We start from the raw sequence: 24330 nt of genomic DNA, 5'->3' as shown, positions 1-24330 counted from the left end.
CCATCCACCTTGCCTTCAAACGCAGGTGGCGGTTTAAGTTGAGTGCTCGGCGCTGAGGCTCTCTGAGCCCATCTGTCTCTTCCATGGGACTGTAAGTTGGACGAGGGCTGGGACCCAGGACCGGTGACATAATTTGCAGGGCCCAGTGCAAAATCAAAAAATGCAGGCCTTTGTTAAAAAATGATGAGGCATTTCTAGACAGCGACGGCAGAGCATTAAACCAAGCTTGGGCCCTCCTGAGCGCCGGGCTCTGTGACTGTGAGAATCACGCACCCGCGAAGCTGGCCCTGCTGAGACCACGTGGTCATTGCCTGTCACTGTAAGCAGCATGGGGCCCGGCACATAGGGGCCCTTTATAAACACCTGACGCATTGGTGAACAACTGTAGGCATCATCGGCTCCATTTTTCAGATAAATAAACCATAACTTAGAGCGACTAAGTGGTTTGCCTCGACCCGGAGGGTAGCAGGGCTGTGACCTGAACTCAGGTCTGTCTGACTGCAAACAGGCTCATGGTGAGTGCGTGGGGGGGGGGTGGCATCCCATGGCGTGGGGTTGAGCTCTGCCACTCACTAGCTGTGAATTCCAGGCAATTACTTCTCTGGGCTCAGGTTCCTCATCTGTAAGATGGGACCCATGCCCCTACCTTGCTGGGGTAGGAAGAGACAGAAAGGACCAGAACTGCTAGCAGAGCACCCAGCACATAGGCCAAGGGCTCCACAAATGGCTCCTATCTGGTGTTGCCCACTGTGTTTCCAAAGCCAATGGTTTAGGCACCTGAGAGTTTCGTGGGTGCCCATTAGCAAATGAAAGTGTGTTTGAACACTCTGCCTACAGGTGAATTCCTCTTCCTGCTGTGCCTGTGCCTTCAGTCAGCGCTGACAAATCGCTTGGCAAATTGCTTCCCTGCCTGCTGCAAGCTTCTGGGGCTGAGGGGACCTCTGTGCCTTTTATCCCCCCACCATGCTTTGCATACAGTAGGTGCTGACTAGATGTTTGCTGCCCAAAGAGCAGAACTCCGTCCACACTCACTGGCCTGGATGCCAGGTCTGCCTTATTGCAAAGAGTGAGCTTTCAGAGGAAGCAAAGTGGATCCAGGCAGAGGCCTTAGTGTAATACGCCTGTTCCTCCCGCGGAGACAGGGGCTCCACTCTGCTGTCACTGACAGTGACCTCAGGCATCAGCCTCGCGGTGGACGCCACTCACCCAAGCCCAGAAACCCCAGACTCCAGCTCTGCGGCCAGGGAACCCAGGTGGGACGCTCCCTGTCCCACCCAGTCACCCATATCAGGCTGGCATGACAACACACGCTCCGTGGGGCCCCTGGAGGGTCAAAGGGGTCTTTGCGAACTGTAGTGTAGGGCGTTGGAAAGAGCGTTGTCACAGGGACAGAGTGCAGGTTAGCACCAACTTAGAAACCACTGCTGCCCCCCATCCTTCCTTTGAGAACACATTGTAGTCTCTCCTTGATAAAGGGCTCTCTCCCCTCTACGACCCCCTTCACCCAGCCAGCTGGGCTCTGGGTTCAAGTTCTAACCTCAGCTTGCTTCCCTGGTCCCCTTCCTTGTCCCCTGGCCCTGGGCCAGTTCTGCACACACCGAGTCCTTCCGGCATGCTCCGTTCTCGAAGGCCGGAGGCAGGCACTGCTGCTCCCCCCACGTGCCGGGTGAGGAGACTGAGGCCCAGGGAAGGGCGCACCGCTGGCCATCCCATCCCCGGAGGTTCTGCTCTCCCCCTCGGGGCCACACCGGGTCACGGGGCAAGTGGCTCCCCCTACTTGGCCTCGATTTCCTCCCTAGTTAAGGGGAGCGCTTAGCTGAAGCCATCGAGGGACACTCCACAACTCGACATCCCTCGGCCTCTGTCTGTTCCCTCGAATTATTCGGCGGCACCGTGGAGATGAAACAACCCTTGGAAATCCCAGCGGCATTTTTTTTCCCATTGGAGCAACACAAAAATATCCCATGAAGAGTGAATCACTGAGAGTGTCAGGGCAGGAAGAGGAAAGACAGGCCCACAGAAGGCCTGCCGCAGGGTGGCCTCGATTTCCTTCCCAGCACCCAGGCCTCTATTCCAGGCTCCCTCAGTGTGAGGGGCCCTGGCCGCGGGAGCCCTCCTCATGGGGCAGAACCGAAGCCAGAGCCAAGCCTCGGCTTCCCATCTGTAAACGGGATCACACACCCACCTTGAAGGGGTGCTGGGAGGGACTAAGGAGACATGCATGAATGTATTCATTCATTCATTCACTCATTCATTCATTCCTGATGAGGTGTGACACTGGGCACTGGGCTGGGGACAGCAGACGGCACAGTGGCCGAACAGACCTGTCCCAACCCTCACGAAGCCAACCAAATACCCACTCGAGCAACTCAGGGCATTGGAGCAGATGGGAGGGCCCTGACCTGGGCTGGGTCGGGGCACCCCAGGGAAGCTGAGATCTGAGGTAAGCAGGCCTTCCCCAGACCAGAAGAGGGTGGGGCTGGGGGAGAGAGCATGCCAGCACTGAGCACAGCTTAGGCAAAGGCCAAGAGGTGGGACAGAGCTAGGGGATGAGGCCAGGGCAGGGCTGGGGGGTGGGAAGGAGGAGGCGGAGGAAGGGGGGGGATGCCTGGTTCACTTATCAGGGCCCAGGTGAGGGCTCTAGGCACAGAGTAGGTGCTGTTGGGCTCGCTCCCATAATTTATGAGGACCACCAAAAACTAGGGGTACAGGAGGGACAAGGAGATAGAACAAAGGACAAAGCAAGTGAAGTGGGGAGGAGGGAGCCATTTCATTTGAGCAGCTACTCTGTGCCGGGCCCTTCTGCACATTCTTGGGCCTGTAATGGTTGGGGTGGGGGAAGGACCCGGCCCATGCTCGCACAGGGGCCAGCTATGACCCTGTGGTGGGCCCCTATGTCTTTCCCCTCGGTCCTCTGGCCAGCTAGGTGTGCACACAGGCCACCCTGGGGAGCTGGGTGGACAGGGTGGGGATGTTGAAAGGATTTAGAGCTGAGCCGTATAGGAGGCCAGATCCCTCTCCCTCCCTTCTATCCCTGGAATCCTGCCTGTCCTGAGCTGGGCCAGAGATAAACCCTCTTTCTCATCCCCTGGAGAACGGGTGCTCTGGTTATCACCAAGTTCAGACTGGCCTGGGTTCCCCTTATCCAGCCACAGCCCAGGGGGGACAGGGGCCCCCAGGATGACCGTGCAGTCAAGGGGAAATGGGGGCTGCGGGGCCCAGGAGAAGTGCCGACCCAGCCTGGCGGAGTTGGGGGCGGGCGGTATTTATTTAATCCTCGGGATCAGGAGGGGTTGAGATGATCTGTAATTTACAAGTGAGGAAATAGGCACGTCCTCCTCTCCTCAACCCCACGAGCTTCATCACTCATCCTGGGCCACCAGGATGGTGGACCCGAGGGTCTCATGGTGGCCTCTTGGGTCGGGGGAGGAACAAGAATTACAAACGGGAGGTGAAAGTGAGGGCTGCTTCAGTGTAATAAACGTGGGAGCCATTTCCGTGCAGTGCTTACTGACATAGGAGAGAACCAGAGGGCGGGCTCTGAGCCGGGGAGCCACACACTCGGACTCAGGGCCTGGCTCTGCCACTTCTCAGCTGTGTGACCCTGGGCAGGCCCCTGCCCCTCTCTGAGCCTGGGCCACCTCAATGTTTTTAAGCTACTATTCAAAGCCAACCCCCTGTGTGCCAGATCCTGAGATCCTATGGGATATAAACATGTAGCTCTATCGTTAATGTTTACTCTTCGCGATTACCCTACGTAGGGGTTCCTATATTCACCTTTGCAACGGCTGGATCCACAGCACAGACCAGCCGGCCTAGCGGGAGTACGATCCCTCTGCAAGCTTGGAGAGGCCCAGAGGAGGCTCAGTTCACTACCTCCTCTTAGACACGTGGGTGCCCAGCCACTGCCTGGTAAGTGCCACCAATACCCCTCCACCCCTCCCGGGCTCAGGGATGCCGGCCACAGGCACCAGGCATGAGAATGTTCCCAGCAGCACGGTTTAGAAGAGCAAAACCCTGGAGACGACCCAAATGGATAGACGGGAAAAGGCACTGTGGTATACCCACACACAGGAACACTCCAGAGCTGCCTAGGAAGCCACAGCCATGCCAAACATCTCGGGGCGTTTTAGCAACACGGGGCTGCAGGAGAAATTCAGGTCCCCAGATCAAACACGGCATGGTCCCCTTGCTGAGACCAGAAGGAGCTGGAGAAACACGCGTTCTTGTAGGAAGTTTATGGTCGTGACCAGGGCACAGAGGGGAGCCAACACGATGCCTGGGTCCTGCGGGGGCAGGGGGTGAGGGAGGGCAGTCGGGGCCAATGTTCCAGCCCTCGCATTGGGTGGTGGACTCGAGAATGTCTATTATGTTATTAACACACAAACAAGTACGTAGAGAGGTTTTGGCAGGGACTGTAGTGGGGGGAGAGCACGAGGAGAGGAACTAACCTAATTCCCCGACCTGGAGTCCAGGCAATAAAATAGAAAATCAATGCTAAAAAATACGGACAACAATAAAGATGATGCCCCCTCTCCCATTGACTGTAAATAGCCCCAGCCTCCGGCCGCTGGGGGGCCGACAAGGGTCCTGGAGCAGGGGTCCCAGGGAGCTGGCTTGGCAGAGTTCTCCAGAAAGGCTGCCTGTGCTCAGCTATGCCTCCTGGACTCTTGGCCTGGTGCTGGGATCTCCCCATTCCAGTAAGGGTCTGTCTCCGCGTGGATCCCCAGGTCACCTGCCCCTGGGAGATTCGGTTTTTTCCTCTATGAGTGGATGACCTGCCTCTCCCCTCTCTGGGTTTTGGGAAGATTAGGGAGCTGAAGAGCATGCTGGTCATTCGGACTGATGACCGCTGATCCGGGGGTGGCAGGACAGGTGGTCACTGCCCGAGGAAGGAATGACACCAAATGGATGTTGGTAACTGAACTCAGAGCAGCCTGTCCGCTGCTCTGCCTATGTTGGCGGAGGACAAACAGCAAAGCCCCCACTGGGTGCCAGGTGCTCTCGGCTGTGCCCTTGACACCCTGACCTCCCACGATGATGCTCCCTTAACCCAAGGAGGGTGATGGCACTCTGTGCCTGGCTCAGGTACTGCTGTTACGAATAGTAAGCCTCAGTGTGGACCCCAGATTCGAAACAGACCAAGCTAAGTAACTGGGGTGTGTTGTACCTGGGGTGTGTTCACCCTGGGGTGAGGTACCTGCCTCAAGGGTACAGTATGTCCTGGGGAAGAGCCAGCACTTACCAGCTCAGGACCTTGGAGAGTCGAGGGGCCTCTCGGACCCTCAGTTTCTTCTTCTATCTAATGGGGATGGTGTTCAGAGTAGGACAAGATGTGTGCAGACTGTTGTAAGAGGTGGCTGGACCAGGTGCCAGAAGTATGGCCCTGCACCGGCCTTGGGAGCTGGCTAGAAACGTGGAATCTCAGAATCTGCATCTTTATCCCGGCTTTTCAGGGGATTCTGACGTGTGCTCAAATATGAGAAACACTGGGCTAGTCAGAGGTCAGGAGATGTTTTCTAGAAAGGGCCAGACGGTACATATCATTGGCTTTCGAGCCACTGGGTCTTGTTGCAATGACTCAACTTTGCCATCGTAGCCAGAAAGCGGCCATCCGCGATACTAAGCACGTGGGTGAGGCTGTGTTCCAATAAAACTTTATTAACAGCAACAGGCAGCCCCCGCTTGTGAACCCCTCCATTAGAGCCTCGATACCCACCGTGCAGTCCACGGACAGCTTCCAGGGCATCTCCTGGGAGCTGGCTGGAAACACAGGCTCTCGGGCCGCCCCACCTGCCGAATCAGGGACTGCGCCTGCTAACCAGTCCCTGCACCTGCTCACCGGTCCCACCACCTGCTCATCGGTCCTGGCGCCTGCTAACCAGTGCCCACTAACCAGACCCAGGGCCGGCTAACCGGTCCTGGCGCCTGCATGTTTGAGAAGCCCCAGCTGCAGCACACACCAGGGAGTGGGCAGCAGTTTCTGCAGGAGCCACCAGGCCCTGCCGGTTCCCTCGGGGTCTCTCCTGAGCAGGGGCCGGGAGGGGGGAGCCGGGGGAGGGGCTGCCAAGCGAGGTGATAACAAACCAAGGCACCAACGCAGCTAATTGGCAGCAGCTGCTGTTGCAACCAGAGACTTGTCAGCTGTGATTAAGCGAAGTTGCCTTTAGGCCAATCAGCTTCAAAATTATGCAAATAGGGCCATAAAGGAGACCACAGGGATGGGGCGTGCGAGCTGGCTCCCCCTCTCGACCTGGCACTCTTAACCCCCCACCGCTGGCCTGGGGGGCTCACGTCCACCCAAATCACCCCTGGACCCGCTCCACTTCTGGGGGTTAACGAGCCTCCCCCCCAACTCCCCATAACTGGCACCAAAGCCGCTCAGCGGGAGGTGAGTCAGCAGCTGTCAAAAGCCAAGCCGGGCCCTGACGCCCCTCTCCAAAGCATCTGTTGCCACCCCTTGTTAGCTGGCCTGGGTTCCCATCCAGTCTGGCCCACAGTGAGCCAAGCCTAGCCTCACCTGGGACCCTCCGTCCCTCAGAGGGCTCCCTGGTGGCAGTGGCCAGGCAGCCAGGTGACACAAGACACTTCCAAAGGTGGCAGGAAGTGGCTCCCGGCCATCTTCCCCGAGCACTTACGAACCCTTACCCACCCCTGCGGCCCAGACCTGAATAGACAGAGGCCCTTCTCCGGCTCATCTCCACTCCTGGGGCCCCTGGCACCCCAACCGGAACTCCTCGGCCAACCCCAGCCCTGTGGTCCCCAGCCTGGGCTTTGCTGCCCCCCTCTGTCAGTCCCTCCCATGACTGATCGATCTCCCAGGAAGCACGAGCAGTCGGCCACGAGACTGGTGTGAGAGGTGGAGGGCACGGGGGCTCCAGGAGAGTGGGAAGCCCCCCGCTTCAGACACACTCCCCGCATCCTCATCCTGGCCAGGGGAACAGCAGTATCACATGGTCTTAGGTGATCTGGACGGAAGCCAGCTCTCAGGCCTGAGGTCACCCTATCCAGCCACTGTCAGGTGTCTGGTCAGGAGCTGGGCTCTGGAATCCCACGGAACTGCTCTGAGCCCCTGGGGCTTTTCTCTTCCTGCTGCTTCCCTGCTCTTCCCAGCCTGGGGGCTCCTCTGCAGCCCAGCCAGCACCAGCCAGCACTTCCTCCCCAAACTGGAGAGCCCTTCTTTCTCGTTTGCACCCCAGAAACAAAAGAGTCACTAAGAAACCTGTCTGTCTGCATCCACAGAGAGGCTGGAGCCCGCTAACCAGCCCCCAGGTGGGCTCTGTGGTCGTCTTGGCCCCAGAGATGCCTGAGAGGGAGCCGGGAGCGAGGGGCAGAACACGGGCCCTGCCGGAGAGAAGGCCCGGCCATCAGGCCTGCACCCGCCCCCCCCAAACGGGAGTCCATCCGGGTCCACCCAGGTGACGGGGCACAGCGTGGCCCTGGGAGGGCGAGCCTTCCCCACACGGGGTCTCCGTGGACTGAAGGAGATGGCCCGGCCCACCACAGCAGGCTTCCTGCTTTTCAAAACTGAACATCGCTCATAATGGGGAGAAAATTGCTCAATTGTAGAGCATAGGTTGACATCTAGGTAAACAGTATCACGGAGCTCTAATTAGCGTGCCGCTTTGGGGAATGTGGGCTCCAAAGTTTCTGGGGAATGGAGAGGTAACATGAAAAAGCATTTATGAAAGAGCTCTGTCAGCAAGAAACCCAGTCAGAACCGGGGTGGGGAGGGCGGGAGTCCACGAGGGGGCGGGTGCCGGCCAAGCCAGGCAGAGGACCACTGGAGAGAGGACAGGGGTGCAGGCTGGCCTAGGGGAGGGCCCACAGTGGTCCTGTCACCCTGGACACGTGACCCAGCCTGTCTGGGCCTCCCTCCTGCCCGTGAAGCGGGGTGCTGATCCCAGCCTCACAGGGGGGGCCCGAGTGTGTATGTGAATCCAGGACCGAGCTGGGTGGTCAGCCGGGGGTTGGGAAACAGGGTTTCCCTACTCGGCCCCTCCTTCGCTGGGGCTCTGGGTTTCCTTCCCGCTTCTCCCTGTTCTCTAGGGTGAGCTGCGCGTGACCCCGAGATGTGGTCCAGGGGGAGATTATTAGCCTCAGATGTGGACATGGAGGAACAGAGGATCAGAGAGGCTGTCACTCGGGGTTGGGGGGGTTGTCTCATAGCTCATACAAAGCCGACCTGGGACTGGCCCCAGATTTCCAGGTTCTTGGCACAGGGCTCCCTCCACAAAGCCACACTGGCCACAGCTGGCACAGTCCACACATCCCCGGCACAGCTCGGGGGGCACTGAGACATTTGGGGGCTCACAGGGCTCTCTGTGTGGTGGCATCCCCCTGCCACGGCTGTCAGCCGGGATGGGGGGGGGCACCGTCCTTGGACCAGAGCCCAAGGCTCCGGGCTGTAGCGGTAAACTGTATATAAGAACTGGCCTTCTGTATGGTGGAAACAGGAGAAAACGACTATTTCTTGAGCACCTACTATGTGCCAGCCCTGGGACGGGCATCTGACCAATATTGTCTCCTTTAATTTTTGAAAAGGGGGGGTTACTGCTCCCAGTGCATAGATAAGAAAAGTAAGACTCGGAGAGGTGGTGTCACCAGGCCAAGGTCACAGAGCTGCTGAGCTACGGGTACTCGGCCCCAAGCTGGTCCGGTTTCCAAGTCAAGGTCCTTTCTGGGCCTCTGGCTCTTGGCCTTGGGCTATTGGGAGGAAGCCGTGGTAGGGAGGGAGCTGCCACTGTCCTGAAATGAAACCACCGGGAATTTCCCCCTCTCCCGAGGCCTGGGGGAAAGCCGAAGAGAGACCATTTTTGGAATAAGCTGGTCCCATTTCCCACCCTGCGCTGGAGGCCCGGCCCTCCGCCCACACTCAGGACTTCCCGGCAGACCTGGCCCCTGATTGAACTCCTCCATCCACAGAATTCGGCTCACCACAGCCCCTGGGGGCCCATTCTCCTGGGGGACAGTCACACTGGGAAGCTGGGGAGGAGGAATCCGCACTCCCGCCCCTCCCCTCTACGCTAGTCTGGCCTCACACTGAACAGGCTTATTTTAAAACAATCAGCATTTGGCTCAAGCTGTGAAAACGAAATCTACATTTGGTTGTGTCAGGAAGAGCGGGATAGGCCATGCCTGGGAAAGAAGAGGGTCATTGCTGGGAGTTCCCCCGAGTGTCTCAGACCTAGCTCCTGACCTCACGGGCGGGGAGGGGGGGATGGGGGACATCCAGGTATTGGGGTGACTCATCTGGTTCCAATGCCATCACCACCACTAACGGACATGGGACCTTAGGCAGGTCACTTCATTCAAAACCTCAGTTTTCTTCTTGCCTGCCTCCCTCCCATCCATCGTTCGGCTGGGAAACTTTCACTGAGCACCTGCTAGGTGCCACTCTGGCTCTCAGCCCTGAGGACGCAGGTATGAACTAGACAGACACCTGTCCTTGGCATGCAGAGGCCTCGCGCTGGAGCTGGGAGGGGAGCTCTGCATTCCTCCCCACCCGTGGTCTGCACAGGAGGGACCTAGATCAGAGTGCCCATCTTGGCTATGCCCACACCTGAGGCCCCAGCGGACTGTTGGCTCCCAGCGGAGGCTGGAGCCAGGGCTGATGCCCCTTGGAGACTTGGCAGCCTAGCCCTGCCCTGGGCAAGGAGGAGGAGGAGGAGGAGGAAGGGAGTGGTAGAGGGGCAGCGAGGAGCTAAGAAGCCCTGGCCACGGCCTTGGACAGTCCACAAATAAACTGCTCATCCCTCTTCCCAACTGAGAGAGAGAGAAAATAGCTTTCACACTATATTTTCTGATTTTTTTTCCCACTTCACTGCTTCTAAATCGATCCAGAACAGATTGTCCAATTGTTTGAATTTCAGGAGAAAAGTCTCCTGATCTTTCCCTCGCCCAGCCCAGAATTCTGCCAGGCCCTCTCCCTCTCCTGGTGACCCGGCTGGACATTCCCACCTGCTGGCGTGTGGATCGGCAGGAGACGGGCAGGGGCTCACCCGGGCTGGGAGTCTGTACGCTCAGGTGGCACTCCTGTCCGGGACCCACCGGAAATATCCTGTCCCTGCAAGAGAAGGCTTTGCTTCGCCAGGAAGGACTGAACTCGGGGGCCTCTGCAGGCAATAGAGCGCCCTGGGAGCCTGGCAGCCTGGGTGGAGCTGGAAGCTGCCACCTGCCTCCCTCTCCCCTCTCCCATTTGGAAAGTCCTCTGGGTGCTGGGCTTGGCCACAACACAAGCAACTGTGAAGGGCCGTCATTATCCCTGTTGACCACAGCGGCAGGACAAACGCTGCTTAACTTGCCAGAGTCCTTGGAGGTCAGGCCACTGCCTAATGCTACAGCCTCACCCACTCAGCCCCCACCAACACCACCGGACAGCCATGTCCAAGCGCCGAAAGTGTGCCAACTCCTTGTCCCGGGCTCCACGTGCATTCTTCCTTTTGCCTTGATGTCCCTCCATCCCTTGCTCATTGCCCTCATAATCGCATAGTCTACCTGCTGGGGTGCCACCTCCTCTGGGAAGTCCTCCTTACTGCTCCGACCCCTTTCTCCGGCGGAATTGCTCCTCCAGCCCCTGTCATCACCCACACTTGCTCGGTTCCTTATGTAGGACTCAGACCTGTCGGACTCAGACTTCCTGCAGACCACAAGCTCTCGCTGCAACTTCAGGAGCAAATAACCATGCCACGTGCACCCGAGCAGATGGCTTACGCACTCCTATCTAACACCCGGCCCCTCCGGAGGAGGCCACAGGTGGCAACAGAAACCAGGTGCCAGGTATTAAATAACCCATTGCCCACGACCTCCGAGCCCAGATGATGCTGGGGCAGCCTCAGTACAACCCCACCCAGACCCCACTCCTTCCCCAGGGTCTCGCTACCCTGCATCCCCCTCCCCAAAGAGAAGGAGCTCTGTGATGGTGACAGAGGAGTGGCAACGTGTGAAGGGCTTGCTCTGGAGCACTCTGCCTGGTCCCGGGGAACCCAGGACCCCGGAGGTCCTGCTGGGGACCCCAGTTTACAGAGGAGGATACTGAGACAGAGAGGAGGTGGCTCGGCAAGGCCACGCACTGGTGAGGGGCTGGCACAGGGCTCTGGTGCCCCCCATGCTAGCACCTCTCCCGACCACGACGCGTGGAAAGAGTCGAAGCTGCCAGATCCAAATCCTGGCTTTGCTACTTAGCAGCTGTGTGCTGGCAGGGAAGTCACCGCACGGGTAGGACTGGTAACCTGCCCTCGCTCCCAGAATGTTCCCAGGATTAAACTGTGCTGTGTTTACAGGGCGCCCAGGACGGGAGCTCCGTGGCGACTCACGGGTCTCCCTGGCAGATCGGGGTGCCCGCAGGCCTGGGAGCCAGCGCTCCCGTGCCCAGAGCCGGCAGGCCGAACTCTGCCCTGGGTTGGCAGTGCCCTCGTCCCTGCCCCTACCCTGACCCCGCGCTTCGGGCCCCCTCTGGAAGAAATCAGATGGCGCCCAGGCTGCTGTTTCATAATCTCTGCCTGCAGCGTGCTAGCCCTGCTCCAAAGCCTCCCGGGCAACCTGCCCCCACCGTATGGAGCCCAAACACCTCCTCCGACTTCCAGCGTAGCTTCACAGATTACAAACTACGCTCAGACACGTTAGCTTTGCGCGTCACCATCCCCCAAAGGAAGGCAGCGCTGGCCCGTATTATGGAGGAGGGAACAGAGGTTCGGAGCTGCCCTGGGACTTCCCTGTGCGAAAGGGGAGGAAGCCACAGCCTGAACTGAACTCTGTCCAGCTCAGAACCAAACCGGCAGGGACACCAAGTGGCCTGGGCCCCCAGACTTGGGTCACTGTGCCCAGTCCCGTGGAATGGGGAAAACAGATGTTTGCGCAGAGAGAGGACTCCAAAGCCCGTTCCACCTCATTGCTCACGGCCCTCAGAGGGGAGCCCCTCCCCAGCTGCCCCGATCTCAGGCTTGTGACATTTCCTGACAGCTGTCCGTTCTTCCTTCTTTCTTTCCTTCTTCCATCCATCCCCTCACTCGCTCATCCATCCATCCATCCATCCATCCATCCATCCATCCGCCTGCCCATCTGTCCATCCTGTCCAGGCACCCCTGGGCTAGGCACTGGCCACAGAGCTAAATCAGGAATGAAGTGGTCTCCACCCTTCGAGCACAGAGAGAAGCCCACTGCCTCTGGGCCTCCTGAGTGTTTCTGTTATTAAGTGGACCCGTGGTGGTAATGACAGTAACGTTTACTGAGCACTGAACTACGTGTCGGGCTCTGCACCAAGCACGGTCCTTGGATTTACCCATTTAATTCTTGAAAGAACCTTGTGAGGTGGGTGCTATCCCCATTTCTTAGATGAGGACACCGAGGCTCAGAGAGGTCATGTAACTTGTCCAAGGTCACACATCAAGCAGGGGTGGAGACTGGGATTTGAGCCCTGATGGTCCATCCAGAGTTCTGGGATGGTCATCACCGTGACGGACCCCAGGAGCCCGGAATATTATGATTTTTCCCCATAACCCTCAAAACCACGCTTGTCATGTATTATTACCGACATTATCAGCCATATTTTGCAAATGAGGACGCTGAGGCTCACAGGGACCCGAGCAGCCCGACGCCGGAGCTGGGGCCGGCCGGGGCTGCCGTGGCGCGTCCGTTCATCATAATCAAGCGAGACTACAGAAAGTTGATGCGGTCGTCAACGTCCACCCTGTGCTCACCAAGCATCTCTGCAAATCTTATCTGGTTCTCACAACAACCCCTTTTGCAGCTGAGGAAATAGAGGCCCAGAGGTTGTATAACCCGCCCAGGGTCACACAGTTCAGAACAGGCAGAGGGGAGACTTGTCCGGGCTGGAGCCCCGGGCACAGGCTCTTCAGCGACCTGGGCATCTGTGCCCGGAGCCTCCCACCCGCTCCGCCCGTTGCCCTGACGATGGGCCTCAGCTCAGAGGCTCGGCTCAGTCCCCAAAGGCCTCAGGGCCCCAGGGATCAGATTCCAGGCAGTCATACCCAGATGACGCTGCATTCCCGACCTGCTCCCTGAAACACGGAAACAGCAGAGACCTCAGAAACCAGCCCATAGCGGGGGCATGCTGGACTCCTGCAGAGGTGAAGGTCGGGCCTCCGGGGGCCCAGTGATGATTCAGGGCTTCCTGCAAATGAGCACAGAGGCTCCCTGCCCCCATTTTCTGGATGTAGAGACTGAGGCTCGGGGTTGGCAGCTCTAGCAGAGACATCCCAGGACCCCTGTCCTGAAGCCAAGCTTGGGCGGTAGCAGAGGAAGAGGAGGGCTCAGAGGGAAGGAGAAAGGGGACTTTCTAGATGTTGGTATTAGTATCTGTGGTTCCACGATTTACTTTTCAGAATTTCCATTTTCAGTATCTTATACTTGTTCCCCAACCCCAAGGAGCCCACGGGATTTAGAGCCTGGAGTTTTAGAGCCCTGTCTGGTTATGACCCCAGAAGCCCCGTTTCCTCTCTCTGGGCTCTGTTCTCCTTAGGGAAAGGGAGGCTCAGAGGTTGGCTCTGGGGTTTCCTGAGGGTGCCGGAAGGGAAGGCATATGAAAGGACTTTGTAACCAGGGAGGCTGCCAACGTCCAAGTCAGAAGATACCACGGGGAGCCCAAGCCTCTGTGGGACCCTCTTCAAGACTTTTCTCGGGCTGCTCCTCTTCCTGAAATGCCCTCTGCCCCCTTCTGGGCCTGGCACCCTTCTACTCACCCTTTAAGACCCAAGCCAAAAGTCACCTCCTCCAGGGAGCCCTCCCTGCCCCCTCAGGCAGGGTGGGACCTTGCAGATGCCTGTTTTATTCTATTCTGCCCCCGACAAACACACTACAAAGCCCACCAGGTCCTGTCTTCATCGTCTCTGGTTTCTGGGGCCTGGCGCTGTGTCCGGGCGCGGGGCAGGTGCTCCGGAAATGTGGAATGAATGCAAGCTAAATGCACTGCTCTTGGTCTACAAATCCAGCTGCACATGGAAGGTTCTCCCCGAAAAGAAAAGAAGCCCGAAGTGAAAGCAAATCACCATCCTTTCCGTAAGCAGCTCGGGGAGCCGCAGAGGAAATTCTCACACTGGATTATGGAAGGAATTTGCCTTTATTTTTAATTTGTGCCAATATCTAAGAAAGCGGCACTTTATTCTGAGCCCCTCATGCGCCGGGGAGCTTCGAATCTGGCACAGGAGGCAAACTTTCCCGGCCCAATTTCCCCATGCAAATCTCTCGGCGGCGGCCGAGCCATCTCCGCCCTCCGCCGGGCATTTCTCTGAAGCTTGCCAGCGAGGAATAATCAGATTATGTAGCTGGGTTTTAAAAGATCACGGGTTGTCTCATTTTCCAGGGAAGTGTGAACAAAAATTTTTTTTCCTCCCAGGGCTCTGTTAAGAGCTTCCAGAACTTAATTCAGTGTTAAATGGGTGTAATTTGGGAAACTCATGCATTATTTCTTAATTTCTCGAGGCGAGCGTGCACGCATCTGCAGAGGGCCGTGTGCGTGTGGACAGATGGGCGGTAATCGGAGTGTGCGCCCTCGTCGGGGGAGGGAAGGGGCAGGCTGTTGGGAACACGGAAAGTAAACACTCCATTCATGGCTGACGTCCTGAAATCGGGGATGGGAGGCATTTGCATCTCATCTGGCTTCTGCTTTTTGGCTTTGATGGCCAATGGCCTGGAAGGGGTGGGGGTGGGGGTGAGGGTGAGGGTGTCTGAAGCCTTTTTCAGAAGGGACTGACATTTTACCATCCAAGCCCCCTCCCGATCCCCCATCGCAGGCAGCCTCGGGGACCTCTGAAAAACACCTTCCCAGTCTGCATCGTATCACCAAACATCCTTGGTCGTCAAAGATGCCCATTCACTATGACCTTGAGCACGTCCGGGGCGGCTCTGGACTCAGTGTCCGCATCTGTATCTGGGTACGTGGACAAGTTTCCAGGTCCCTCTCAGGACCCACAGCAACAACTCCTGGGTCTTCCCCTCTAACTTAGCATGGCACACAGGCCCCAGATGTGCTGGGGTCCTCTTCTTTGTCTGATCCCCCAACTTTAGGCTATGGAGAGAGGGGGCTCCCACACTCAAGACCCTACCAGTACCACTCCCCCTGCAACCTTCGTGTCCTGAATCGCTGAATGGGAAAACAGGCTCAGAGGGCAAGTGACTAGCCACTGAGTGGCCAAGTCAGGATGCCCAGAGAAGGCTCTCCAGAAAATTTCCCACCTGGTCACAGCCAAGGGGAAAAGGAGGGAGGGGCGTCACAAGTGGGCTTAGCTGACATGTGGGGGGCTACTGTAATAGGGTCAGGGGTGCCAAGAGAGCCACTGTCCCAGCCAGAGAATTATCTGTGTATATACTCAGTCATCCAACAACCGGAGCACTGATGGTCTCTAGGTGGGGCTCCATGGGGCCACGTCTGAGCGGGGACTCCATGGGGCCACGTCTGAGCGGGCTTTGGGATCTTCTCTATTTCCCCAGGGTGGTCACACACAGAGAAAGGGTCAAGGAATGTGCGAGCCAGAGGAAGGAAAAAAAGAGAGGGATGAAGAGAGGAGGGGATGGAACTTCCTTCCAGCCAGACTTTGTGCAGATTGAGGCCAAAACCAACAGAGTGGGTGGCGCTTGCTGTCCCCAGGGGGCCGTGGCCCAGGCCTCTAGTCACCCTCCTCACTTTTGCTGCCTCCAGATGTTCAGGACTCCACCTTACTGAAGCATGTTTAAGTCACAAGGCCCTCCTGTTCTTAGAGGTTGACTATTATTTCAGTAACTTCTAGAAAGAGCAGGCGGGCTGGGAAAAGCTACTTTTTGAGGGAGCTGGGGATAGGGCTCTCAGTTCATCCAAGGATCAATGTGACTCTGTTTCGTGACTCAGCTGGGGAGAAGCAAACCAACAGAGGCTGAGTTAATAGAGGTAGAGTGTCGCCAAGAAGGGAGGTGATATCTATCACCCTGAGCATAAGATGGGCTGCTCTCTGGCTTGGTGCAGAGCAGAGGAAACAGAACGACATCTTGGAATGTCTGACCGGCAGCAGCTCACAGCACTGCTGGGGGGCCACAGGGCTGCCGTGGGGCAAGGGCCGGGCTCCAGGTGGAGTCCTGCGGTGGTTAGGAGCAGGATTCCGTCTGGGTTACGTGAAGCCCCTCTGAGCCTGTTTTGTCTGCACGACAACATCCCTAATGACGGCTTCACGCAGTTGGGTGCAGATTAAAGGGGGTGTCGGGGCTTGGGGCTTGCTCAGCACGGCGGGGGCACGTAGTAGGCCTTCTGGCCTCCGTCATCAGATGCTAGCCGAGAGCCGGGGAGGTGCCATCCTGCGCGTGTGTCAGCAAAGTCGTCTGTCACATGCAGACAGTTGAAGCAGCCAGAACGGGTGTCCGCTTGCTCCCTCCCTCTCTTAGAAGCCAAGGGCCTGGCCATGAGGCTCTCCTGCAGTGTGGCCGGAAGCGGGTTTGGCTGATTGTCCTAGAGAGTTGGAAACCAGACCCATCTTCTTGTCTTCCAAACTACCCCTCCCTCTGCCCACCCCAACCATGGGCTCCCATCCGTGGGCTATGTAAGTGTCCAAGCTCCAAACCTACCCATCCCCCCCTCCTCACCACCCCACCCCTGCTTCTGAACCCTCCCCCAGGCCGGGGGTGGGGGGTGTCCAGCTCCCTGGCGCCAGGGCTGCCTGGCGGCACCATCTGCTGCCCGTCTCCCTAGTCCAGCAGCCCCCCCACCCCGGCCAATCTGCATCATCACCCACAGAGGGTCTGCCCAGAACACCTTCTGCTCCTCCCTTCTGGCTGCTTCAGGCCTGCCTTCTGGACAGGCCCCCCGGGCACCCCTCCTCGGGCTCTCTGGGGCAGAGGCTCCCCACCTGCGCCCCCACCGCCTCGGCTTCCCCCAGGCAGGGCTCCAACCCCACGGGCTCGCAGGGGCTGTTTCCTTCAGAGCTGCCAAGGGCAGAGCTGAGGCCCTTCAGCTGCAGCGTTGGGGGCTTGCCGGGCCGGGCGCGTGAAGGAATGAATGGATGGATGGGTAACAGGACCAGGGAGTGGCTCTCAGCGGCTCCCTGGAGCAGGCCTCCCTCCCCCCTTGCTCTCACCCAGGAAAGTCTGCGCAGCGCTGGCCCTGCCCCCGCCCCTCCCATCCAGCCGGATAGGCTTCGGGCTGGGTGGCCTGGGAGTCGGGGTGGGACACATGCTCACGCTCGCACAAACACATTTACACACACACACGTTTACATGCACACCGTGGTTGCCACAAACTCTCACACCACACGCACTCACATGTTCACATACTCACACACATATACACGCAGCTCCAAGCCGAACTGCTTCTCCTCACCTCCCCGCCAGTCCGCTACACCCCAGACGCCTGACACAGAGCCAGGAACTCCGTGTGACGGTGACATTAAAGAACCCGGCAGAACCCCCTACCTGGGGCTTTCACCTTGAGCCCAGAGGTGCAGGGGCTCCCTGGCTCCAGGGAACTTTCTGGCCACCTCTCGCTCCACACTCAAGCCCCGGTCAGGACAGGCATGGCCAAAGACCTCTCTGGAGAGCTGGACGGCTCTCCGGGAGGTGCCCAGCCGAGCAGCCACAGATTCAGGGGTTGGAGGGAGCCCCCAGTTCTGGACAACCCTGACCAGCGTGGGGATTGTCCCGAGCTGCCACCAGGGTCCGGTGGTTCGTTCTGATTCTGCTTTGAAAGCCATTTCCAACCATACCCTGAAGACTGCCTGTCGGGAAAGGTCCCGCTGGGCCACCTGCCTCCTGGTCACATTCAGACCATCTGACAGGTGAAGAAACACGGGATGATGGAAGGACCCCCCCCCCCCTTCATCGAGCTCTGAATGCGTCTGACTTGCTGGCTCAACAGTATTTCAATCACAGCCCAGCGGGAGTTCACAGGCCGCTGGGGCCTGAAGATGTCTTAGACCCACAGGAGTCAAGGCCCTCATTCTATAGACTAGGGAACTGAGGCCGGGAAAAGTGCAGGAAGCTGCCTGGGGTCACAGAGCCAACAGGACAGCATCAGAAGTGACAGGGCCTTCTCAGGGCAACCTCCACCAACCTTCCCGTGCCACTTTACAGATGGGGAAACAGAGGCTCTGAGGGGTCAAGCACCTTGCTCAAGGTCACCCAGCCAGGAAAGAGAGGGCTAGAGGCCACCCACCGTGATTCCTGGTGCAAGGCACTTTCTGCTCCTCCTATCCAGGTCTGGGGTTCCTTGGGCAGGAGCAGTCACTAAGCCAAGGGATCAGAGAGGCCGAGAGGCAGGGTAGACACAAAGAGGCATACAGACACACTCCCACGGCAGATTATGTAACTCCCCTTCCCTGGCCCCATCGCCCCAGGGGTGCGGCCCGCCACCCGCAGCACACACCGACCCACTGGGCCTGGCCCACGGGCCCCGAGCGACACTGGCTCTCTCCAAAGAGAGGACAGTTGGAGGCGCCAGGACGCGTTGGCATTTCTTACTCCTTTCTTTTTTCCTCTGGCTGACTAACAAATACTAATACTAATAATGATAATAATAATTAGAATAAATATAACCTGAAGACGCTTGGGGTCTTGTTGCCATGGCAACCGCTCGCGCTAATGAGCTTCGGAGGCCGCCGCCGGCCACCCGGCCCCAGGCGCGGGATCAATATTGATTCGGCCCCGGGAAGCGGCGGCGGCTCCACTGGGGCCACGCGGCGGGCTGGGAGCCAGGGGCGCGCTCTTGGAGGGGGTCTTCCTGGTCGCCCGCGCCGCCCAGCTGGGGCCCCCGGAACCGGCTGGGTCCTCAGCGTGCCTCCGGAACTCTGTCCGGCGCGCACGGGGCTCCCCGCTCGCTGCGCTCCGGGACTCGGTCCTCGGACGCCGGTCCCCACCTCGGACGCGCATTCCGGTCCCAACTGCCGCGTACCCGCACGACGCTCTCCGGACTGCTCCTCGGACCCGGGCCCCCTCCTCTCCCAGGTTCAGCGACCCCGACCTTGATTAGCCCCGGCGCGGACCCCCAGGCCAGAGCACCGGCTACCCCACACGGCTCCCGCCCCCAGACTCTCCGCCCGGCGTCCCCGGCCCCTTTCCAAGGCACACCGGACCCTCCAAAACACCCAACGCGGCTCTCCCAGTGCGCCCACCCCTACCCGCCCCGGGCGCCCGCACCCCTTTCCCCCGGAGCCCGGGCGCCGAAGACCCCGCCCCTCACTCGCCGGGACCCTCCCCCGCCAGGAGCCCCGCCCCCGGCCCCCTCTTCCCCGGGCGCTCGGACCCTGGCCGGGCGCGCCCCTCCCCCGCGCGGCCCCAGCCCGGCCCGCCCGGGGCGCCGCTCACCTCGTGCCCGCCGCCCGCTCGCTCCTCGCTCCGCCGCCGGGAGCCGGCGCCCGCGGGGCTGAGCCGCCTGCTGGGGCGCGGGGCCGCCCACGCCCCCGCGCTGCCCCCGCCGCTGCCGCCGCCGCCGCCGCAACAGTTGTCCTGGCCCCGGGGGCTGCGGGGACTCGGGGGCCCGGGGGCTCGGGGGCTCCTAGGCACGCGGGGCGCGGCGCGGCGCTCGGGCTCGGGCTGGGACTCCGGCTCGTGCTCCGGCCGCCCGCCCCGCCGGCGCCCGGCCGCCCGCCCGCGGCTACTGGGCGGCCCGCGCCGCCAGCCCGCCCGCCGGCCCCGCGCCCCGCGCCGCGCCCGCCGCCGCCGCCGCCGCCGCCGCCGCCGCCGCCGCCGCCGCGCTCATGCTCGCCGGCCCCGCGCCCGCCGCCGCCACTTCACTCTTTGCCGCTCGCCGCTCGCTCCGCGCCCTCTGCTGCCCCCTCGCCGCGCTCGCGGCTCCCAGCCGTCTTGCCCTCGCCGCCGCGCCGCGCTCCCCCTCTCCCAGCGCCGGCGTCCGCCTCTCCCGCCCGCCCTCCGCCTCCCTCGCGCTCTCCTTCTTTCTCGCGCTCGCCCGGTCTCTCTCCCTCTCTTTCTTTCTCTCTCCCTCCCTCTCTCCCCACCCTCCCTCCTTCCCTCCCTCCCTCTCGCGCGCTCTCCCTCTTCCTCTCGCTCTCCTCCTCCTCTTGCTTTTTCTTTCGCAGTCTTTCTTTTTCCTTCCTTGTGTGGCTCGTTCTTTCTTCTCACTGTCGTCTTTTCTCCCCTCCCTCTTTCTCTCCTTCGTCCGTCCTTCCTTTCGACTTTTCCCTCCCCTTCTCTCCTCCCTCCTGTCCTTTCTCTCTGGCTCTCTCCCACCCTGTCTTTGATCCCGGCTCCCCAGCCCCCCGCCCCACTCCCCGCGCTCACCTGCCTCCTTCCAGGTGCTCCGGCGCCCCTGCCTACGGGAACGCAGACCCCCTTCTGCCAGGTGGACCCTGTCCTGGCAGACGTCCCACTTCCTGCCGCAGGAGGCTCGCCGGAGCAGGTTGCCTCCCCAGGCCGGTCCTGTGGAGGGAGGCATTCCTCCTGGGCAGCCCGGGCACCGGGTAGGCAGTGGCAGGGTCAGGCTGAGGGCGCTCAGTGGCGATGTCAGGCTTGGGTGGAAGGGTCCATCACATCAGAAAGGATGTTCTGTTCAGTTTCCCACGGGCAGAGCCCAACCTCCCTGACCACTGTGACCACTGCTTGGGCTCCCCTCTCCGGTTCCAGACCTTCTCTCTGCCTGCCCTCCCCAGCAACCCCTACTTCTTATTACCCCCCCCCCCACCATTTTACCCCTCACCTGCCTGGCATGGGTGTGTTGGACGCTCTGCGTGGCCCTGAGGCAGAGAGCCAACCTCAGTAAGCCCGCCTTCCCACCTTCCTCTGTCCCAGGCCCCCTGACCTCCAGTGGTAGGGACGACGGGGGGGGGGGGGGTAGGGGGGGAATTGCAGGGACCCCGCAGAGGGAGTGGTGACTAGGACAGCTCTCTTGGTCATTCGGGGGAGGGGGAGTGCGTTTGAGTGCCCTGGAGGGCAGGTCAGTCTTCCCAGTGCAAAAAATTCCTTGGGTCTCTCCCATCCTTGGATCTGGCTTCAAGGTTACAGACATGGATTGAACCTCACCAGAAACTGGGCTGTGCCCTTTACACACGGTATTTTACTTATTCCTCACCAGGGCACTGGGTGGTGTCCTCCCCTTTTCACAGAGGAGGCAGGCAACTGGGACTCAGAGAGGTTAGGACACCTGCCCTGAGCCACACAGCCCAGATACACCCCCCCCCCCCCCCCGCCCGACTTCCAATCACAGGCTCTCCACCTGGTGCAGTGCTCTTCCCTAAAGAGATCACAGCATCCCCTCCCTCAGGGGATCTTGTGAGGATTAAATGAGGCAGCCTGGCACCCGCAAACCCTCTCAAGAGGGGGTCTGTGATCACCCCATGTTATGGTGGAAACCAAGGACAAGAAAGGTGAAGAAACAGGCCAAAGCGCTCATGGGGGTGGTATTCAGGTTAAGAGGTGTCTGTCCTCTGTAGCCAGAGGCTGTGTCCTGGGGGTCACTGAGGCTGCGTAGAGTGGGGTGTGTGTGTGTGTGTGTGTGTGTACATGTATGTGTGCACGTGTGTGTACCTGGGTATGGCACGTTCAGGGTATATAGGAAAGCCTTGTTATTCAGGACAGTCCCTCCTCCCCCTTCGCGTCACTGAGCAGGGCTCTGGGCCTGTCCTTTGTCTGGTGCGAGCCACCCAGAGATGAGATGAGCTCACTGACCGGTGGAGGCTCACAGCCCAGTCGGGGGATGACTCGGGATGTTAGACCTCCATCCACCCCGATTTTCTGTCCGCTCAAACACAATCACCCTGTCCTGGCACTGGGGGCCCGGCCCACCTTCCCAGCCTGCTCCGCGGCCAGGTGCCCCGAGCTCCAGCCACATAGAGGCCGCTAAGAGCTGGGATTTCCCGAGTCAGCCCCAAAGCTCCACTACCCACCTGCTGTGTGCCCGCGGGGCTGCCCTCACTGGGCTCCAGCCCTGCAACTTCTCCTCCCCCACAGCTGGACAAAGCGAGGTCGTCTCCCTGAGCCTCAGTTTCCTCATCTGCAAAATGGGGATGATTTTATCCACCTCTAAGGGTCAACATAAGGGTTAAAGGAGAGACTCTCACAAAAGAAACGAGCACCTGGCCCTTAGCTGGTACTGGATCAGCAACAATATCCTTCTGTTCCTGCAGGGGGTCCCGAGTGGGCAGGGAACAGCATGGGCTGGGGGACCGGACTGGGGCTTGACTCTCATGTGGCTGTTTACGTGCTGCTGTGTGACAGAGGGCAAGTTCATTCACGTCTCCCAACTCCTGTGCACTGGTTTCCGATGGCTGCCGTGACCAATGACCCCAAACTTGGTGACCTGAAACAACACATACTTATTCCCTTACAGTTCTCGAGGCCAGAAAGCCAAAAATCAATGTCACTGGGTCCAAGTCAGGTGTCCGTGGGGCTGCCTCCCTCTGAGACTCGAGGGGAGGACCCCTCGAGCTCCTGGTGGCTGCCAGAATCCTTGGCTTATGGTCGTGTCACTCCAGCCTCCAAGGCCACCATCTGCCCGCCTCTCGGTGTGGCCGGCTCCTCCCTGTGCATCTGACCCCCCTCTGCTCCCTCTCAGAAGGTCCTATGATGGCATTTGGGGTCCTCTGATAATCCAGGATCATCCCCTATCTCAAAACCCTTTCTAAATCACGTCTGCAAAGCTCCTTTTTTCCCCTTCTTGCTGTATAAGGTAACACCCCCAAGTTTAGGGGCTGGGGCACAAGAAGTTGTCTTTAGGAGTGGGGAGCATTTTCACCAGGCTTCGGAGCTCGGGCCACGCATCTGCAGGAGCAGGAGGAGTGGGCTGGGGGGCCGCTGGGGGCTGGGGGAGCCAAGCAAGGACACTGACCGCAAATATTTGTGTGCTCTCTGGGGGGCCGGGCTGGGGGAGGGAGGGATGAGGGGGGATGTGCAGGAAATTACACAGCCTCCCCCTTTCTGAGCCTACTGTGTGTCGAGCTCCACAGGCGCGGTCGCCTTTAATACCATCCCTATTTACTATTTCTCTGCCTTCGGGAGGCCTGCTCCCCCGCAACGGCTGCTGCTCACCAGGGCGGGCGGGAGGGAGGCCTGGCGATGACTCACGCTCTCTCTCCGTGGAGAGCAGCCTTTTCAAAGGGCTGGCTGGGGAGGGAGCTAAATTTAAAGCCAGGCCTCCCGAGAAGATCACCTGCCACGTCAAAATCACTGCCATTTAATTAGAAGTTGGAGCCACGAGACGTTCAGCGGAGGTCCGTACAGTGAGGCCCCTTTGGGAGGGAGCAAGGCGCTCGGAGGCTGAGCCCCTGGGGTGCACAGGGAGAGGGGCGCCAGGGTGAGCACCACCAGCTGGCCCCCAGCCTCTGCACCCTCTCCCCTTATTCCCCCCTCCCTCGGGGAGCAGCCTCTGCCCTCCCGAGGGCCCCTCAAGTCCCACCTTTCTCTTCAAGATCTTAGGGTTCTGACCCCAAGCCCCTGTTTCTCGAATTCAGAATAGGAAACCGGGGCTCAGAAACATTTGAAACCTCACCCCCAAAGTCACCCATGGTGGATGTGGCCATGCCCCGATTTAAACTGCTGGCCTGGCCTGGGGCTTAGGTTCTGGACCATCTGGCCACTTGGTCCCTCCTATGGAGCGGATGGGGGTGGTGGGCAGGCCGCTCACTTCCTGCAGGGGCTGAAGGACATGCTGCCTCGATCCCTGGACAAAGCACTGGGGGGAGCATCAAGTCCACCCCACCTTGTTTTCAGAGGACGCAAGCCCCTGGTAGCGGGGAGGAGCTGGCCAGCAGCCAGGCCTCTGCCTCCCAGCCCTGACCCCTTGGAGGCGGGAGGCCGGTCTGGTCACGGCCATCCTGGGACCTTGCTGCTTATGCTCTCCCAGCTGGCCAGGGGAGTCTCATGTGCAGAAAAGCGGCAGCCTCCCTGTGGTTCCAGGGCCAGGTCGGTGGGGCAGCCCAGTGATCGGGGACACGGGCTCTAGAGCCAGAACACCGAGCTGGCACAGCCCGGGCCCGGCTCTCCACCTGTGGGCTCATCCCGAAGATGTGAGTCTTGATGGTTCAGAGCCAGGCACATAGTAGGTGCTCAGTGTGTGAAGCCACCACTGAGGCCAACTGTCGCTCTGGAGGGACCTCTGGGAGGCCGGATGCAGTGAGCGGGTCGTCGGGTCCAGGAAGCCTGCTCTGCGGGTCAGGGGTGCTACGGTGACACGGACGAGTGCTGTGTGTGGCTGGCCGTGAGCAACGGCCATAAACCCATCGGGGGGCCTCCGCACAGCCTCCCTCTGGCCACAAGGTGTGAGCCGGTTTCTATTAGGTTTCTATTCCGGCCCTGGTGGAGAGCCTGACAGGACCTCTCAGAGCAGAGAAGATACGGGGCTTCTGTCTGCATCCAAAGTGCACGGCAGTCCCTGTTCTAAACCCGTCCCACCACCTCCCTCCCTGG

At 59.8% G+C, this 24330-nt stretch overlaps 1 protein-coding gene across 1 annotated transcript in view; it reads right to left on the bottom strand.

Moving 5' to 3' along the window:
* SHISAL1 (shisa like 1) overlaps nucleotides 1-19504 on the bottom strand; it is a 75369-nt gene extending 55865 nt beyond the window's left edge. The window contains exon 1 of the mRNA XM_087868636.1: nucleotides 19279-19504. The gene's annotated coding sequence lies outside the window, so the exon portion shown is untranslated. The remainder of the gene's footprint in view (nucleotides 1-19278) is intronic.
* Between the last annotated feature and the right edge of the window lie 4826 nt (nucleotides 19505-24330).

This window comes from Ursus americanus, chromosome 17, assembly GCF_024610735.1.
Source record: "Ursus americanus isolate L20-20 chromosome 17, mUrsAme1.1.p, whole genome shotgun sequence".
Lineage (NCBI taxonomy): Eukaryota > Metazoa > Chordata > Mammalia > Carnivora > Ursidae > Ursus > Ursus americanus.
The sequence above is the reverse complement of the archived record's forward strand: the minus strand, read 5'-3'. Positions and strand labels throughout refer to the sequence as shown.